The sequence below is a fragment of the Schistocerca nitens genome, chromosome 1 (genome assembly GCF_023898315.1).
Source record: "Schistocerca nitens isolate TAMUIC-IGC-003100 chromosome 1, iqSchNite1.1, whole genome shotgun sequence".
NCBI classification, from domain to species: domain Eukaryota; kingdom Metazoa; phylum Arthropoda; class Insecta; order Orthoptera; family Acrididae; genus Schistocerca; species Schistocerca nitens.
This window is the reverse complement of record NC_064614.1, coordinates 890,863,417-890,877,650: the sequence shown is the minus strand read 5'-3', so window position 1 is coordinate 890,877,650 and position 14,234 is coordinate 890,863,417. Positions and strand designations below refer to the sequence as shown.

Sequence of the window (14,234 nt, the reverse complement as noted above, 5' to 3'; positions counted from 1 at the left end):
ATGTAGCGATCCGATGGCAGGGTGTAGGTATGGTGAATTCCCGGTGAACGTCATCTGCCAGCGTGTGTAGCGCTAAAAGTAAAATTCGGAAGCGGTGGTGTTATGGTGTGGTCGTGTTTTTCATGGAGGTGGTTTGCACCCCTTGTTGTTTTCCGTGGCACTATCACAGCACAGGCCTATATTGATGTTTTAGGCACCTTATTGCTTCCCACTGTTGAAGAGCAATTCGGGGATGGTGATTGCATCTTTCAACATGATCGAGCACTGTTCATAATGCACTGCCTGTGGTGGAGTGGTTACACGACAATAACATCGCTGTAATGGACTGGTCTGTACAGAGTCTTGACCTGAATCCTAAAGAACACCTTTGGGATGTTTTGGAATGCCGACTTCGTGCCAGGCCTCATCGACTGACATTGATACTTCTCCTCAGTGCAGCACTCCGTGAAGAATGGGCTGCCATTCCCCAAGAAACCTTCCAGCACCTGACTAACGTATGCCTGCGAGAGTTGAGGCTGTCATCAAGGCTAAGGGTGGGCCAACACCATATTAAATTCCGGCATTATCGATGGAGGATGCCACGAACTTGTAAGTCATTTTCAGCCAGGTATCCGGATACTTTTGATCACATAATGTATATCAGATTTTCAACGGTACTGTGCTAGCAGAAGCCTGCGCACAGCGGCATCTGGCAACATTGCACAGCCGCTCAGCCAGCTGTCAAGTACAAAGTAGTTTTAATCGCACTGTAGATAAACTTCGAATGACGTACTGGTGGTAAGTTCCCATGAGACCAAACTGTTGAGGTCATCGGTTCCTAAACTGACACACTACTTAATCTAACTTAAACTAACTTACGCTAAGGACGACACACACATCCGTGCCCGAGGGTAGACTCGAACCACCGATTGGGGGAGCCGCGGTAACCCTGGTAAGGCGCCCTAGAGCGCACGGCTACCCCGGGCGGCATCACACGACATTGCGTGGAGGCGAATTTGGAAGTCTGCAATTCCTGGGTCACTACACGCATAAATATTAACCAAGAAGACGACGTTCTCGCATATTGCAATGATTAGCGTCTGATATTGATGCGTAGAAGGTCGGAGGTTCAAATATAGTGATTTTGTATAATTTCTAAATCTAATCAAACGAGTTTGCTTATTGTTTTATTCATTTAATTGGTTCAAACGTATTTTTTTGTATTTCTAATTCTTTGACACATCATTTTTATCATCGTATTGACTTTTTTATTTGCTCTTATTTTTTTCCTATCACTCGTTTTTCGTTTGGAATCTGCCTGCGTCGCCCATAATGTGCAACGAAGTGCCAACGGAGACTGCTCGTCAGTTGGTAACATGGCAGCTCGTGTAGCCAGTGTAAGGATTGTTTCAGGTAACCAATGATAGAGAGAAATTAAAGTTTGCTTTTAGTGCTGAAACTAATTTTTTCTGTCTCGAATTTGCTCGTAGAGGTTATTTTAATCGCTGTGACTATCCTGTGCGAGGTTCTTCATCTCCAAATAGCCACTGCAACCTACATCTTTCTGAATCTGCTTTCTGTATTCATCTTTTACTCTGCCTCTACGATTTTTAAACCCCACACTTCCCTCCAGTACTAGATGTCTCAAAATGAGTTCTTTCAACCGATCCCTTCTATTGGTCAAGTGGCACCACAAATTTCTTGTCTCCCCAATTCTTTTCAGAACCCCAACATTAGTTACATGAACTACCCATCTACTCTTCAACGTTTTTCTGTAGCATCACATTTCGAAAGTTACTATTCTCTTTTTGTCTGAACTATTTATCTTCCATGTTTCACTTCTGTACATGGACAGACTCCAGACAAATACTTTCAGAAACGACTTCATAACAATTAAATCTAGATCTGATGTTAACAAATTCCTCTTCTTCACATATGCTCTTCTTTCCATTGCCATTCTACATTTTGTATCCTCTCTATTTCGGCCATCATCAGTTATTTTACTGCCCAAATAGCCGCCGGAGTGGCCGCGTGGTTTGAGGCGCCATGTCATGGACTGCGCGGCCCCTCCCGCCGGAGGTTCGAGTCCTTCCTCGGGCATGGATGAATGTGTTGCTCTTAGCAGAAGTTACTTTAAGTTAGTTTAAGTAGTGTATAAGTCTAGGGACATTTGACCTCAGCAGTTTGGTCCCATAGGAATTCACACACATTTGATTTTGAAGTGCCCAAATAGCAAAAATCATCAACTACTTCAAGTGTCTCGTTTCCTAATACAATTCCCTCAACATCATCTGATTTAATTCGAAAACATTCCATTATCCTTGTTTTGTTTTTGTTTATGTTCATCTTATACCCTCCTTTCGAGACAATGACCATTCTGTTCAACTGCTGTTCCAAGTCCTTTGCTGTCTCTGACAGAATTGCAGTGTCATCGGCAAACTTCAAGGTTTATATTTCTTTTCATTGAACTTTAATCCCTACTCCAAACATTTCTTTGATTTTGTTTACTGCTTGTCCAATTTACAGATTGTATAACATCGGGGATGGCTACAAGTCTGTCTCATTTCATTCTCAGCCACTGCTTTCCAACATGCCCCTCGACTCTTATACTTGCCATCTGATTTCTGAACAAGTTGTAAATAGCCTTTTGCTCCATGTATTTTACCCCTGCTAACTTCAGAATTTCAAAGGACGTTTACCAGTCAGCATTTTCAAAAGCTTTCTCTAAGTATACAAATGCTATAAATCTAGGTTTGCCTTTCCTTAATCTATCTTCTACGATAAGTCGTAGGATCAGTATCGTCTTGTGCGTTCCCACATTTCTCTAGGATCTCAACAGGGTCTCTCCCAAGGTCAGCTTCTACCAGTTTTTCTATTTTCTGTAGAAAATTCTTCTTGGTGTTTTGCAGCCTTGTCTTGTTAAACTGATGGTTCGATAATTTTCATACCTGTCAGCAACTGCTTCCTTTGGAATTAGAATTATGACAGTCTTCTTAAAGTCTGACGGTATTTCACCTATGTCATGGATCTACCACACCAGATGGAAGAGCTTTTTCACGGCTGCCTCTCCCACGGGTAATAGTAGTTCTGACTGAATATCGTCTACTCTCGAGGCCTTGTTTCGACTTACATCTTTCAAAATTCTGTCAAATTCTTCTCGCAGTATCATATCTCCCATCTCCTCCTCATCTATGCCCACTTCCGTTTCTACAATCTTGCCTTCTAGTTTATCTCCCTTGTATAGATCCTCAGTACACATTTTCCACCATTCACCTTCCCCAGCTTATGTTAGAACTGGTTTTTCAATTTGAGCTCTGTATTTTTGATTTTCCTGCTGGCGGTATCTACCTGTCCCCTAGTGAAATATGCTTCTAAATTCTTTCATTTTTCCTCTGGCCTTTCCTATTTATCCATTTTGCACTTCTTGTCGATATCATTCTTTAAACATTTGTATTCCATTCCAACTGCTTCATTTGGTGCATTTTTACACTTTCTCCTTTCATCAATTCAATTTAATATCTCCTGTGTTATCCAAGGATTTGTACTAGGCCTTATCTTATTACCTATTTATCCTCTGCTGCCTTCACTATTTCTTCTCTTAAAGCTACCCACCCATCTTCTACTGTATTCCTTTCCCCTGTTCTAGTCAACCATTGTCTAATGCTCCCTCTGGAACTCTCAACAGACTCTGGTTCTTTCTACATCTACATCTATACTCTGAAAACCAGCGTGAGGTGCTTGGCAGAACGTATGTCCCATTTTACCAGTTATTACGGTTTCCTCCTGTTCCATTCACGTATGGATGGCGGGAAGAATGACTGAATACCTCTGTGTGCAAAAATTATTCTAGTCTTACCGTCAAGACCCCTATGCGAGTGATACATAGGAGATTGTAGTATATTCCTAGAGTAATTATTCGAAGCCGGCACTTCAAACTTTTTTAATAGACTTTCTCGGGATAGTTAATGTCTATCTTCAAAGTTCAGCTTCTTGAGTGACACTCTCCCTAGGGTTAAACGAACCAGTGACCGTCCATGCTTCTCATTTCTGTGTATGTTCAATACCCCCTGTTAGTTCTATCTGGTATGGATTCAACACACCTGAGCAATATTCTAGAACCGATTGCACGGGTGATTTGTAAGCAATCTTCTTTGTAAACTGATTGCACTTCCCCAGTATTCTACCAATAAACCGAAGTCTACCACCAGCTTTACCAACAGCGAACCTATGTGATAATTTCATTTCGTGTCCCTACAAAGTGTTACACCGAGGTATTTGCATAAGTTGGCCATTGCCAACAGTGACACACTGATATTTATAGTCATAAGTTACTCGTTTTTTCGTTTTGTGATGTGCCAAATTTTACATTTCTGAACATTTAGAGCAAGTTGCCAATCTCTGCACCCTGTTGAAATCTTATCAAAATATGACTGAATATTTATGCGGCTTCTTCCAGATAGTACTTCATTATAGATAACTGCATCATCTGCTAAACTCCTGGTTTTATTATTAATATTGTCTGCACCTCCCCCCATGAACCATGGACCTTGCCGTTGGTGGGGAGGCTTGCGTGCCTCAGCGATACTGATGGCCGTACCGTAGGTGCAACCACAATGGAGGGGTATCTGTTGAGAGGCCAGACAAACATGTGGTTCCTGAAGAGGGGCAGCAGCCTTTTCAGTAGTTGCAGGGGCAACAGTCTGGATGATTGACTGATCTGTCCTTGTAACATTAACCAAAACGGCCTTGCTCTGCTGGTACTGCGAACAGCTGAAAGCAAGGGGAAACTACAGCCGTAATTTTTCCCGAGGACATGCAGCTTTACTGTATGATTAAATGATGATGGCGTCCTCTTGGGTAAAATATTCCGGAGGTAAAATAGTCCCCCATTCGGATCTCCGGGCGGGGACTACTCAAGAGGATGTCGTTATCAGGAGAAAGAAAACTGGCGTTCTACGGATCGGAGCGTGGAATGTCAGATCCCTTAATCGGGCAGGTAGGTTAGAAAATTTAAAAAGGTAAATGGATAGGTTAAAGTTAGATATAGTGGGAATTAGTGAAGTTCGGTGGCAGGAGGAACAAGACTTTTGGTCAGGTGATTACAGGGTTATAAATACAAAATCAAATAGGGGTAATGCAGGAGTAGGTTTAATAATGAATAAAAAAATAGGAGTGCGGGTTAGCTACTACAAACAGCATAGTGAACGCATTATTGTGGCCAAGATAGACACAAAGCCCATGCCTACTACAGTAGTACAAGTTTATATGCCAACTAGCTCTGCAGATGATGAAGAAACTGATGAAATGTATGACGAGATAAAAGAAATTATTCAGGTAGTGAAGGGAGACGAAAATTTAATAGTCATGGGTGACTGGAATTCGTCAGTAGGAAAAGGGAGAGAAGGAAACATAGTAGGTGAATATGGATTGGGGGGAAGAAATGAAAGAGGAAGCCGCCTTGTAGAATTTTGCACAGAGCATAACTTAATCATAGCTAACACTTGGTTCAAGAATCATAAAAGAAGGTTGTATACCTGGAAGAATCCTGGAGATACTAATAGGTATCAGATAGATTATATAATGGTAAGACAGAGATTTAGGAACCAGGTTTTAAATTGTAAGACATTTCCAGGGGCAGATGTGGATTCTGAACACAATCTATTGGTTATGGACTGCAGATTGAAACTGAAGAAACTGCAAAAAGGTGGGAATTTAAGGAGATGGGACCTGGATAAACTGAAAGAACCAGAGGTTGTAGAGAGTTTCAGGGAGAGCATAAGGGAACAATTGATAGGAATGGAGAAAAGAAATACAGTAGAAGAAGAATGGGTAGCTCTGAGGGATGAAGTAGTGAAGGCAGCAGAGGATCAAGTAGGTAAAAAGACGAGGGCTAATAGAAATCCTTGGGTAACAGAAGAAATATTGAATTTAATTGATGAAAGGAGAAAATATAAAAATGCAGTAAATGAAGCAGGCAAAAAGGAATACAAACGTCTCAAAAATGAGATCGACAGGAAGTGCAAAATGGCTAAGCAGGGATGGCTAGAGGACAAATGTAAGGATGTAGAGGCTTGTCTCACTAGGGGTAAGATAGATACTGCCTACAGGAAAATTAAAGAGACCTTTGGAGAGAAGAGAACCACTTGTATGAATATCAAGAGCTCAGATGGCAACCCAGTTCTAAGCAAAGAAGGGAAGGCAGAAAGGTGGAAGGAGTGTATAGAGGGTTTATACAAGGGCGATGTACTTGAGGACAATATTATGGAAATGGAAGAGGATGTAGATGGAGATGAAATGGGAGATAAGATACTGCGTGAAGAGTTTGACAGAGCACTGAAAGACCTGAGTCGAAACAAGGCCCCCGGAGTAGGCAACATTCCATTAGAACTACTGATGGCCTTGGGAGAACCAGTCATGACAAAACTCTACCATCTGGTGAGAAAGATGTATGAGACAGACGAAATACCCACAGACTTCAAGAAGAATATAATAATTCCAATCCAAAAGAAAGCAGGTGTTGACAGATGTGAAAATTACCGAACTATCAGTTTAATAAGTCACAGCTGCAAAATACTAACGCGAATTCTTTACAGACGAATGGAAAAACTGGTAGAAGCGGACCTCGGGGAAGATCAGTTTGGATTCCGTAGAAATGTTGGAACACGTGAGAAAGCTTTTGACAACGTTAACTGGAATACTCTCTTTCAAATTCTGAAGGTGGCAGGGGTAAAATACAGGGAGCGAAAGGCTATTTACAATTTGTACAGAACCCAGATGGCAGTTATAAGAGTCGAGGGGCATGAAAGGGAAGCAGTGGTTGGGAAAGGAGTGAGACAGGGTTGTAGCCTATCCCCGGTGTTATTCAATCTGTATATTGAGCAAGCAGTAAAGGAAACAAAAGAAAAATTCGGAGTAGGTATTAAAATTCATGGAGAAGAAGTAAAAACTTTGAGGTTCGCCGATGACATTGTAATTCTGTCAGAGACAGCAAAGGACTTGGAAGAGCAGTTGAACGGAATGGACAGTGTCTTGAAAGGAGGATATAAGATGAACATCAACAAAAGCAAAACGAGGATAATGGAATGTAGTCAAATTAAATCGGGTGATGCTGAGGGAATTAGATTAGGAAATGAGACACTTAAAGTAGTAAAGGAGTTTTGCTATTTAGGGAGTAAAATAACTGATGATGGTCGAAGTAGAGAGGATATAAAATGTAGACTGGCAATGGCAAGGAAATCGTTTCTGAAGAAGAGAAATTTGTTAACATCGAGTATAGATTTAAGTGTTAGGAAGTCGTTTGTGAAAGTATTTGTATGGAGTGTAGCCATGTATGGAAGTGAAACATAGACGATAACCAGTTTGGACAAGAAGAGAATAGAAGCTTTCGAAATGTGGTGCTACAGAAGAATGCTGAAGATAAGGTGGGTAGATCACGTAACTAATGGGGAGGTATTGAATAGGATTGGGGACAAGAGAAGTTTGTGGCACAACTTGACTAGAAGAAGGGATCGATTGGTAGAACATGTTTTGAGGCATCAAGGGACCACCAATTTAGTATTGGAGGGCAGCGTGGAGGGTAAAAATCGTAGAGGGAGACCAAGAGATGAATACACTAAGCAGATTCAGAAGGATGTAGGTTGTAGTAGGTACTGGGAGATGAAGAAGCTTGCACAGGATAGAGTAGCATGGAGAGCTGCATCAAACCAGTCTCAGGACTGAAGACCACAACAACAAGAACATTGTCTGCAAGATAATTAGTATACAACATGAACAGCAAGGGCCCCAACATACTTCCCTTGGTCAATCCCCAAGTTACTTCTACATTTGGCAATGACTATCCATCCTAGACATCATGCTGTGTCCTCCATACCAAAAAGCCCTCAATCCAGTCACAAATTTCACTTGATGCTCCATATGATCGTACTTTTAGCAATAAGTGTAGCTGCAGTACTGACTTTCAACTTATCCAGGTCCCATATCCTTGATTTCCTGCCTTTTTCCTGTTTCTTAAGTTTTAATCTACGGTTCATAACCAACAAATTGTGGTCAGAGGTGACATCTGCCCCTGGAAATATCTTACAATTTAAAATCTGGTTCCTAAATCTCTGTCTTACCATTATACTATCAATCTGAAACCCTCCAACGCCTCCAGGTCTTTTCCACGTATACAATCTTCTTGTACGATTATTAAACCAAATGTTAGCGATGATTAAATTATGCTCTGTGCAAAATTCTACCAGGCAGCTTCGTCTTTCATTCTATTCCCTTAGTCCATATCCACCTACTATTTTTCCTTCTCTTCCTTTTCGTACTAGCGAGTTCCAGTCCCCCCATGACTAATAAATTTGCGTCTCCCTTAATTATCTGAATAAATTATTTTGTCTCCTCATACATTTCTTCAATTTCTCCATTATCTGCAGAACAGGATGACATGTAAACTTGTACTACTGTGGTAGGTGTGGGCTTCGTGTCTATCTCGGCTATGACAATGCGTTCACTATGCTGTCCATAGTAGCTCATCCGCATTCCTATTTTCTTATTCATTATTAAACCAATCCCTGCATTACCCCCACTTGATTTTGTATTTATAACACTGTATTCACCTGACCAGAAGTCCCGATGCTCCTGTCACCAATATTCACTAATTCCCACTACCTATTCGATTCTCTTTATAAATTCTCTAATCTACCTGCCCAATTAAGGGTCAAAAATGACTCTGAGCACTATGGGACATAACTTCTGAGGCACAATTAAGGGATCTAACCTTCCACCCTCCGATATGTGAATGCCAGTTGTGATGACAGCCTCCTGAATAGTCTCCACATGGAGATCCAAATGAGGGACTATTTTACAGCCGGAATACTTTAGCCAAGTGGACGCCATCATCATTTAACTATACAGTAGAGCTGCAAGCCCTTGGGAAGAATTACAACTGTAATTTCCTCTTGCTTTCAGCCGTTCAGAGTACGAGCACAGCAAGGCTGCTTTGGTTGACGTTACGAGGCCAGTTCAGTCAATCATCCAGACTGTTGCACCTGCAACTGCTGAGAAGGCTGCTGCCCCTCTCCAGGAACCGCACATCTGTCTGGCCTCTCAGCAGCTACCACTCCATTGTGGTTGCGCCTGTGGTCGGCTATCTGTATTGTTGTATATGTCTTCAGAATTGTAAAAAAATAACTTTGCAGGTTGTCAACAGAAAAAATTGCTTTGTAAATGAACTAACTGAAGGATTAAAAAATAGCATTGTGAGTTATTTTCCATAACAAAAAAAGTTTTTAAATAAACTAACAACAGAAAAAACTATTAATAAAGATCAAGCAATAGTGTTAACAAACTGCATTGCAAAAATTGTTATTAATAAACCGTTAGTTAATTCATTATGTCATTGTTATTATTTTTATAACATATCTGGACGTTTCCCTATTATGCACAGACCTCTACAAAAAGCGTCGACTAGAGCAGTTCTGTCCTTGGTCAATTAATATCAGCTGTAGACAAAGCATCTCACGTTTCCGTGGTGGCTGCTTCCAACATTGCTCCATGCTACACATTAATAGTATTTGTTAAATGTCCCGACGTGTTTGTGTGTCACCTATAACCGAACGGTAGCCGGTAGCTGATTGACAACGCTGTAGCGACAAGTGACAGAGGACAACTGTCAAGCAGTTTTAATCAGATTATAATGCCATTATTTATTGTATCATTTGTAATGTGGAATCTTTTCTCTGTAAGAACTAGGGCAACAGCAATATATAAAGCTACAAATATCAACAGCTGCGAACGAACTACTTGGATTCTGGAGGGGGGGGGGGGGCAGGTTTCAGCGGCTGGAAGGGGCGCCATCTGTAAGTAAAAGACGCCGTGAACAGAAACGTAAAAGACAGGAAAGATAGATGTATACATTAGGACATGAAGTTGTGTGATTTTAACTGTTGATTTTATGTCTTTAAAATGGTATTAATGTCAGATTATATTTTTTGTTGCGCAATTTATAGCATGTAGGTATATATATCTCCGGTATTTAATATACCTTTTGGAAACAGAAAATGGCTACAAGACAATAACCTTGTATTTTCGAAAAGATTACATTTTAAGATTTGAACATTCTAGACATGTTAAGATAAAAACAATTTAGAATGTAGATATTTTCATTATTACATATACTATCTTATGAAAAGTATCCAGACATATATCAATGGACATTATTATGGATGTGTCCACTCTTCGACTTTATGACGCTTTGAACTGTGCTGGGAAAACTTTCAATGAGGTGTCTGAAAGTCTGTAGAGGAATGGCGGCACATTCTTCCTCACGAATCGAAATTAGAGAAGGTAGTATGTTGGAAGCTAATGTCTGGACCGAATCCAACGCTCTATCTCATCTCTCCATTGGGTTTATGAATGTTATTGTCTGTAATCATTGTCTCACAGATGATGATTTCAAATAAGGTACGTCAAACAGAAAGCAATCATTAGTTCATGAATCGTAAGCTTTGAATATGTCCTTACAGAAATTGTCACTGCACAAAATACTTATATGTTAAAGTTACACCTTGCTACGTCTCAATGTCTTTCTTCTTATCCTTGGTTTTTTACATTTCTGTCGTCATATGATCAAAGCAAGTCCAACAGCGAAAATGCACTTGCTCTCTGAAGAAACATTTTCTTCGAATCTCATTGTCGGTAGCGAAAAGGTCGCTACTACTGAATCACAGATGAAAATACTCATTCAGCATTATTTTATTAATTCGCAGCGAGAAAGGTGGTAAACAGGGTTCTGACACAGGCAAAAATTGTTGTTGGTATCTTGTTTCTTTGCGCGTGGGATCTACGTAGAAAAATCCGGAATTCTTTGACGGGAAGACCAGCATAATAGTTAATAAGCGTTCAGAACTCCACTGAGCGAGGTGCAGCAGTGCGAAGACACTGGATTCTTATGCGAGAGAACAGCGGCTCCAACACCCTTTCTCTGATCCATGCTTGCTTAACCCTTCTAATGCCGAGTATTTTTTGTTACACTGAGTACCATTGGGGTCTTTAGTGACCCCAACGGAATTTATTTCTTATTAAGTATAGTTTTAATAATGGTAGATAAAATCATGTTCCTTATTTTTTTCACAATCTAAAACATGATGTCAGTGACATTAAATTAAATTAAAATGCATATTTTTTAAAATTATTTATTTCCGTAAAATTTTCAAACGATTCTCATGAAACTATAAACATTTTTGATTAAATTCCGAATTTACACTTATGACGCATTACATTTAAAGAAATAAACTGCAGAGTGGTTTTTACACGCAGAACATCCACATTTTGAACATTTATCAGTGAATTTTCTATTCTCAGACTTTTACAATACGGACATCTTCCTCTTTTTTTTTGTCTGTACTGTTGATGGAAGTACTGGGGAAATAATTTTTTCTGGCTTTCTTCCGACGAGCTGCTTTCTGAATTCTATGATAAATGCCTGTCTCTTGTAGTTGATCCTTTCTGCCCAGTCTGGGGTAAGATGTAGCCATATGATAAATGCATTCAGTGTACTGATATCAATCATGTTGTAAAATAATACCATTCGCCACCTTCTCCTCATCCTTTTTGTGTGTACGTTCTAACCAGCTTGTCCATGGTATCTACTGCTGATTTTGTTTTATTATAATCCAGAATCATTACTGGCTTGCATTCTTCACGATCTTCCACTTCCTTCCTTGAATGCATTGTACTGAGCAAAGTTACAACTTTTCCCTTTTTCGGACAATATGGAACAATTGAAGCATGCTCTTGGAATCCAAAAATAGATGAATATTTGACTCGACCTTTGGTCTGAGTGAAAGCTTGTGGTAGTTTTCTTTTATTTTATCTAATTGTTCCTAAGAGTGTGAGATTGATTTTCAGAAGTTCTCTCGCCAAACTAAGGCTAGTGAAAAAATTGTCAGTTGTTACATTTCTGCCATTGTTTTCTAAGCCTTTCACCATATCTAAAGCAACTCTCTTCCCTCGACCAACTTCACGAGATTCATTTTTTATCGACCAGTGTAAACTTGGAGATTGAGAATGAAAGACGTTGCACTATCACATACAGCCCATAATTTCAACCCATATTTTCCTGATTTTGAAGGAATATATTGCCGAAATGGACATCTACCACGAAATGCCACAAGTTGTTCATCAATTGTTACGTTGCTGTGAGGAACATATGCTTCTTGAAATGTGTGTACCCACATTTCAAATATTTCTCTAATGGGAGTCAGCTTGTCAGGAGCACGGTTGTGACGTCTCACATCTTCGTCATCAAATCGGATGCACCTTGAAATTTGCATAAAGCGATTTCTAGCCATTGCTTCACTAAAAATTGGCCTACCATCCTCTTTGTTCCACAGATGTGTAACTGCTTCATTATGGGCCTTGTAAGCACCTCCTCGGATCAAGACACCGATAAAGCACTTCAGTTCAATGGCTTCCACTGGTTTCCATTTACTACCGTAAACAATACTACCCTCTTTGTTAGTCCACTTTAGAATTACATCAACAATGTTTCTCCTAAGAAACAACTGAAAAGCTGATTCTATGGAGTCTACATTTTTCACTGTGAATTTCTTGGACCTGGCTTTACTCGCATTATGTTCCATCTCCCTTCGCTTCCACGAGCTCTTCTAAACTCGTGTTTGTGCCACAATTATTTTTTGTTTTTAGATCTACACAAAATAAAAAAAATAATAAAAAATACAAAGGGTATATCTTGGCGCTATACCCTAACGCACATTTACAAAAATACAATGTGTATTTACATATAACAGTCAGAAATATGTGTAAATTCCTGTTCAGGCTGGACAACTGCGCTGTCCAAATCTTCTTCTGAACTTCCGTCTGATTGAGGAATACTCTCTTCTAAGACTTCAATTTCTCCATTGCTGCATGATACATCAGAAACTATATTGCTGATATCACTATTTGATTCTCCAGATAGAGGATTATCCTGCAATAATATTCCAAGCACTTCGTCTTCGGAAAGGTGACGAGACATTTTCCACTAGATGCAACACACACACAATAGTAGTCTCCACTTGTATGGAACAAATAACTATCGGCTTATAAAGTATTGGCAACAATCACACGTTACAACAATATTTACAAGAATAAAACAAAGGAAATACAGCAACAGTTACGGATTCAATGCAGCATTATTGGGTGATAATACCGGAAGAGAGAAATGGGGTCGCATTTAACCCCAATGGTATTCAGTGGTTCTCTCTTGATTTTCTGCAAAACTAAATATTTTCAAAAAGCTATATTAATATATTACGAACCTACTACTTAATTCAGGAAAAGTCTGAATTTTTCATAATTTTTAGGAATAGGAAATATGGTATATTTTACATAAAATTACGGCCTGGGGTCATTATAGACCCCACGGTATTAGGAGGGTTAAATGTAATTTAGAACTTGTCGAGGTATAAAATTTACATTAACGTTTTGAGAAGCGGTTTACGCTAAGTCTCACCAAACATGGTAGTCATAGTTTGCCGTACGTGAATTTATTTAATATTCTTTCGTCGATATACAACTTACAAAAAATGTGGAACGCTTCACGATTTTGCGTGTCATCCTTGCGCAGGGGCCATGCTAATCTTCTCTGTATCGTTCCAATTTTAGTATATGTACCGCCGAAGCGAGTACGTCAGGTGTTGGGAAACTTTCGGTATATATAGTTGGTAAGAGACTTCAAAACTTCATTGTACAAGTGCTTTAATAGTGTGATCGTCAATATGTTATTTATTGAAATAAAAAGAAACACCTTCATTTCATTTGAAGTTATGAGTTCTTCTGCGCCCACTGCAGTACAGAATCTTATGTTTTCAAATTCTTTTATTCTGTTTCCCTTATTTTCGTTTCAGTGTTGGGCCCGTTTATTGGCAGGCGGTGGCGCTTGCCACGCCATCTCGTAACGTCAAGCGACACTACGTCCTCCCCTCTCCCCGAAACCCAAGATCACGTAAGAACCTACGTGATCTGGGCCGAAACGTTGACAACTACTAAACTTGCTACTTCGTGCTGCCATCTGTTGGTTGAAATTGGCACCGCATCTCGCTGTGACGATATTTGATGAATTTCTGTCAGAGAGAACGATACAGCAGATAAAACGTTTGACTTAGCGTATTCTCTATCATTACCGTACAAATAAATACTCCATGAATTTTCCTCGGGAGGATGATGCACACAACCAAAGTAACTGACACTAGCGATGTAGTGCCTAT

General features: G+C 39.8%; 1 non-coding gene across 1 annotated transcript; it reads right to left on the bottom strand.

The window, feature by feature from the left end:
• Positions 1–13,549: 13,549 nt before the first annotated feature.
• On the bottom strand, positions 13,550–13,656 carry LOC126205156 (U6 spliceosomal RNA). The gene has a single exon (XR_007540548.1). It is a non-coding gene; the product is annotated as a U6 spliceosomal RNA (small nuclear RNA).
• Between the last annotated feature and the right edge of the window lie 578 nt (positions 13,657–14,234).